Source organism: Aquila chrysaetos, chromosome Z, assembly GCF_900496995.4.
Source record: "Aquila chrysaetos chrysaetos chromosome Z, bAquChr1.4, whole genome shotgun sequence".
NCBI lineage: Eukaryota > Metazoa > Chordata > Aves > Accipitriformes > Accipitridae > Aquila > Aquila chrysaetos.
Genome location: NC_044030.1, coordinates 16898855 through 16904854, shown reverse-complemented (window position 1 = coordinate 16904854; position 6000 = coordinate 16898855). Strand labels below are relative to the sequence as shown.

The 6000-nt window shown below is 41.1% G+C and overlaps 1 long non-coding RNA gene across 1 annotated transcript in view; it reads left to right on the top strand.

The window, feature by feature from the left end:
• Nucleotides 1-5730: 5730 nt before the first annotated feature.
• Nucleotides 5731-6000, top strand: part of LOC115336867 — a 34704-nt gene continuing 34434 nt past the window's right edge. The window contains exon 1 of the long non-coding RNA XR_003921953.1: nucleotides 5731-5845. This is a non-coding gene — a long non-coding RNA (uncharacterized LOC115336867). The remainder of the gene's footprint in view (nucleotides 5846-6000) is intronic.

The window sequence follows — 6000 nt, the reverse complement described above, 5'->3', positions numbered from 1 at the left end:
CAGATTCCCCTTCCTACAGTCAATAGCAATCTAGCTATTGCATCCATATTGTGACACCTCTCCCCTGGAGATATAATATCATCCCATCCCATAACACCTTATAAGTCTGCTGCTTATCATACCTGGACCATTTCTATGGGCGTCCCCCTCTTTTGTAAAGCTGCTGGTTTTCCTACCCACCCTCCAACAGCATTCTGGCTTCCAATTAGACTGCTTTTCCTTGCACAGGTGGTCTAACTAACAAAATCGAGAAAAGTCATAGCTTTTCCTCTGTCCTGTGTAAGGAATCAAGTAAAATGTCACCTACCTTCCCATGCCCACATGCTGCTACCCATGATCTTCTTGTCTCTTACACACCCTTCTGCAGGACTCTCAGCTCTCCTCCTTGGCAACACTATGACCAAGCTCATTTCAGGATTTTCTCATTAGATGTTACATGGCAGGAATTTTCATGGACATGAGTCACCAGAAAACCTCACAGTTACTTGGTCTGTGACTTGTCAGCAATAAGTACATGGCCTGGGACAGAAGGAGAAGGCTTGAATCACATCCAGCTCTTTAGAGTTAGATTTCAGACTGGTAATCATGCTGGTTCTCTCATCTTGGACAAAAACTCATTTATCTATTCCTAGTGATCACAGTTGAGAGGGGGTGGTTTCCTCTTTCTCTCTTCTGAGACTGTCAGAGGGCACAGATAATTCCACTGGAGCAGGTGACATGTTACATGTTGCCAGTCAATAACTGCCCCATCAGTTGCATATCAGTGGTGTAAAGGTAATGGGTTTGTTCACTCCGTGCCATTGAAAAGTGAGTCACATCAAGAACATTTCTGTCTCTAGCTAGAATTTAGTTATCAGTGGAGTTGTACTAAGATGTGGGTAGGAAGAGCCGAACAGTCTCATTTTACAATGAAGAAGTTATGTGACAGTCTGAAAGTATTAAAGAGAAAGCCCAGAATAACGGAAGTAATCTTATAGAAAGCCCCAGCATCTGCTGAATGTTGTTTGCTAATGGATGCTGATAGAGATATTTAAGGGATGTCAGAGGCCTATTTCTGGCTTGCTAGGCCTTTTACAAATAGAGTTGTCTGGCTGTCCTGGCTGAGAGCAAGGAGTAGCCAGAATATTCGCTACAAGAGAGATTCAGCTGCCAAAGACAAGTTTTTGCAATTATGGTACTCTGAGGTCATTGAGAGGCCTGAGGTGAAGGAAGTTGTTCAGATCTTCCTCTTCACATAGCAGTTTTGAAGGCGATTTGTGGACAGCATATCGAGGTGAACATGATGGCCTCCAGACAGCACAAGACCGTCTGTCACATACCAGATAGGCTCAAGGAAAGCAGTTCTTGGCTGGATTTGGGGCTGCACTGACAGGTTTGCTGTCTGCATAGGTAGCTGATCTGGGCCTAAGAGTGGCTTTGGGGCACTCTTGAGGAGAGAGCCCATATGCATTCACCAGGTCCAAATCAGGATTTGTGCTGCTCCTTCACAGCTGGGTAGCTGAATATGGCTGATTTTGGTACTTACAACTCAGAAAGAATAGGCTGGAGAGTCTTGGTGACATAAGGAATCCCTGAGACTGTGACCCTGTGAAACACCTAATGTCACCTCTGTGCATTAGCTTGTCTTTTTACATGAAAAGTGGCTTCAGGTATGTGGGAGCACCTCCAGAATGATGGATACATGCCATGGTGTTCTTTGAGTTGAACCATGAGTCTTTTGGAGTGGAATCTATCCCACCTGTGTATTTGTGTGTGTATATATAGATACATATATAACATGTACTTCTTTTTAAACAGCAGATGATCAGAGAGGCAATATTTCCAGTGCCCCTGGATGTCAGAAGATAATTCTCTCTTCAGTTAAGTCAGAAATCTCCAAAAGTCATTACATAGAGTAAATACACTTCTGAAAATTCCAGCATGTGCAAAATTCCCTCCTTGTTTTCTTCCCAAAATGGCTGCTAATCAGATGAAGGGAATAAAAATTAATATAAAGCATATTCAGACTTGGCTCCCTGCCATGATTTAGTAATGGCTGGCCTTTATGGCAAAAAAAGGTAGAGGTAATATGAGGCAGCAAAGACTGCGCAATTTTAAGAGAAATTAAAAGAGGAGGCCCAATGGAACAGATGTCTGGTTTTCCCTGTCACTGGAATGACAGCATTTTGTCTCCTCATCAATGAAAACTTTTTAAAGAAAGAAAAGGAAATCATCATGGTACTAAGCACTGAAGGGACCATAAGTGAGAAAATTCATAAATTGGATGAAATGATGATCCACATGTAGACTTCCTGTCACTAGTGATACTTGCATCTGTATAAGCAAATAGATATGATGGTATGTAAATTAGGAGACAGTAAGTACAAAAGTGGTAAGTTAGCTCTAAAAAATCCAGCAGAAAAAAGTGTATTACTCTCTTTTTTAGAAATACATGGAAACCCCAGTTGGTCGTCCCAGGGTCTATGCAGTCAATGTAGAAAGGAATCCCAGCCCATAGAAGATATAAACAGTCAAAAAGGGAGTGGGGAGAAAATGTGCAAGGAGATATTAATAAAGCACAAATAAACCCCAGCTCTTCTGCCAGGAGCATCTGTACAGGGCTCCCTCACTGCACACTGGCTTTGGCTTCATGATCAGTTCCAGGAGCACCTCTGAGCACCAGTGTATGGCAGTAGAGTTTGTTCAAAGCAGAGAGGAACCCACGGCCTTTCAAAATCCACCTATATATGATCACTTTGATGAGGAATAAAAATACAGTCTAGCTGTAACTGAAATAGAGTGTGATTAGAGCAAACTGCCTCACCAATGTGGGACCTGTGACAGCAGAGCACCGAGTTGGCAGTGATGCACGAGGGGTACCTGAGGAACAGGTGAGCTCCTCAGAGTATGCAGCAGGGGACAAGGTAGGCTCTTCTCCAGTTGTGTGCTGCTGAGGTACTGAAACACAGAAACATGTTGCCCAATAGCCAGCACTTCTCTGTACATTTGAATGGGAAAGTCTATAGTTGGCAGCCCTGCTCTGATGGACTGCCTTGATTTTAATAATTTGTAGCGAGGAAGCCTTATTCCCCACTCCCATCCCTTAGGGATTGCCACCTCCAACTGACGGGTCTACCTGGGGACTCTGTGTGCGGAGGTGAATATGTTATACTCTGAGTTCATTTGCATCCCGTTGAGTCTGGGTCTCTGCATGTTCAGACTGAGGTGCAGTCAGAGAGGGTGGTTGAAAGGTTTTATATCAAATCTTAACAGACAACTCTACTGGGCATATAGTCTAGCTAATAGGCTAGTAATCACAATGATAGAGACATGAATGGACCTTAGCTGTAGATTGAAGTACTATGGTAGGAGAGAACAAGTGTCTACTTGATCTAAGAAAGATCTAAACAAGAGCTGAAAGAAATCACTTTTTCATGAATGAAAAGTGGAGTGGATTATGCCTCAAGGGAAGGACCACATTCAGGAGGTGGCACTGCCCATAAGGAGGCCAGGAAAGGAGCCATGACTGCCCTGTCTCCACACAAACAAAAACTGATAATGCCCTTACCACCCCACAACGCTGCCCAACACCAGCTGCTGTTGAAGAGGGACCAGTCTCCACACACGGGAAAAGTGCCAAAGAAATTGATTTTAGCCTGGCTGCAAGCTCAGCATGTTTCCCTCAAGTTTGCTTTCTTGGGTTAAATTTCAACACTTTTTTGGTGCACTAAAACCTTGACACTAGCTTTCATCCTGTTCCTGTTGAAATAATTTTTCCCACTGCAGAGCTCTGTGCTGCCCTCTCCTCCTTCCGTGGTGTTGTGGAGGTGCTAGTTGTGAAACTTAACCCTCCATGTCCCACAGGACATGCTAACCTCAAAACTCTGTTCTGGTGGTGGTGCAGGCACCCCTGCATTGTAGCAACCCATTGTGGCATCCCTTAACTACTGTGTGTTCCCTGTACTTCAGAGAGACTTCCAGTCCTCGGGGGTACTATAGAAAAACGTTCTCCTGCAGAGCTGCTTCTACTGATGTCCTATGGCTGGGAATCGCAAATGGTTTAAAGTGCACTTTCACCCCAAGGAAAGCGTGTCATGCTGTGAACACAACCAGGGCTTTACATCCATCCATGCATTCACTGGGCCTGAAACCAGTGGGAGATGCAAAGGTGGAGGAGATGAGGAACAAATGTTATGTTACCACCCGGACAAAGTTTCATGATCTCCTTTTGGAAGAGTCTGATTTTCTTCATGAGCACTTTTACCCTCTGGATAGTACTTTTTGCATTCTTTCTTCTTAGATTCATCTCTCATAATGTTTTCTTGGAAAATGTGACAACTTAGTTTATGCTCTGCTTCTGTGTGTTTGCTGTCTGCTGTAATACGTTTCTATGATAAGGACACGTAGCTGCTTGGTGTTTGGCCCTGCCTTTCCCTTAAAATCTATTAGCAGCAGGAGCAAACCCCAGAAAATAGTGTTCACATTCTCAGCAGGTCAGGACTGATTTTAATTTTCTTTTTATAGAATTGTGTAAAGTACTGTTTACGATTCAGTACCTTGTAATCCTTTTCTGTATTTCTTTAATGCTTTTCAAAAGGACTTGCTCAATAAAGGAAAAACAGTAATATGGCAATTGCAACTATCAGTTGATTTTGGTATCTTAAGACAGCATTGAATGTTCCAAAGTCAAAGAATAGCCACTTCACAGACAGGAATCTGATTTTTCTAAAGGATGCAAATGTCCTCCCAATTTGAGAGCAGCATTTCAATATCCACGTTGTAGAGTGGAGTGAGCAAATAAGACAACCCAGTTTTGCGAGCTTTTGGTTTTAGAGGAAAGTGCATCATTGGGATGGTGCAGCTCTGGCTCTTACATTTAGTTTGAAGTAATTAAATAACTGCAATAAAAGGGCTATTTCCTTTCATGTGTATTTTTAACCTCTGCCTGCAGTGTGTATCAGAAAGATATTAAAATATCTAAACATGTCTAAGTATTTCTTATATTTTGAGTTAATTAAGGCAATTTTATATACTCTATAGAAGATAAAGCTATAGTACATAAACACATATTACAGTATACATAGTGGGACAAGTAAATGTCTCATTCAGACCATATTTCCTATTGCTTTTGCATAAAAGTGTCACAGTCATCATCATTTAGACTGTATTTACAGAGCACATGGAGAGCAAGACCACCAAATTTGCCTAGGGGAATTTGACTGGGCTTATATTTTTGCTGCATTTGTGCAAGTTAGAAATGGTGTCTCAGCTTTGATTTGTATTTCCTATTGTTTGTCAGTTTGTAAAGAAACATCAGTGTTATGTGTGTATTGCAGGAAGCCTGCACTCCAGCTGGTCAGGTTAGTCTGTGCTATAAAAGCATATAAACATTTTAATTTGCAGCACTTTCATTTTAAAAAATGTAATACTACTATTTCAGTAATTCTGCAATTTCTTTTTCCTTTGCTTGTGTAGATGAAAAAGTACTGGCTGCTGCTGAAAATTTTATGTTCTTTGCTTTCTGTTCAGTAGTCACTGATTTTTACAAAGGATTGTGAAATTGTTTACAGCAGTTATCTACAAAAAGCTTCTGAGCTTTGTTATTTATGTTGCTTCTATTTTTTTTCCTACCTCCTATTCCACAAAAAGATTCCAGATGCATTTATTTTCAGGCAGTTAATTATCCCCAGAGATCAGATGTTTGGCTGATTCATAAAGAAACTTACAGCCTTCCTCACGGTCGTGGTTTTTCGAGTAGGAGCTAGCTTCCAGATTTCACCTTCTTTCTTCTTATGATCTGATTCTCATTATGAGTAAGGGCTTCATCTCACTTCATTCTTATATCACTGCAAGATTTTCACTGTAGGTAAGGCTGGGTTTATTTTTTATATATCTAAATTTATATATCTATGTGTATATTTATATATATATACAGAGAGAAATGTCTATAAAAATATGTTGTTGACTTGAGTTCTCTGTAGAATTTTTAAAAATTAGTTTACTTTCTCTTTTAAGATGGGA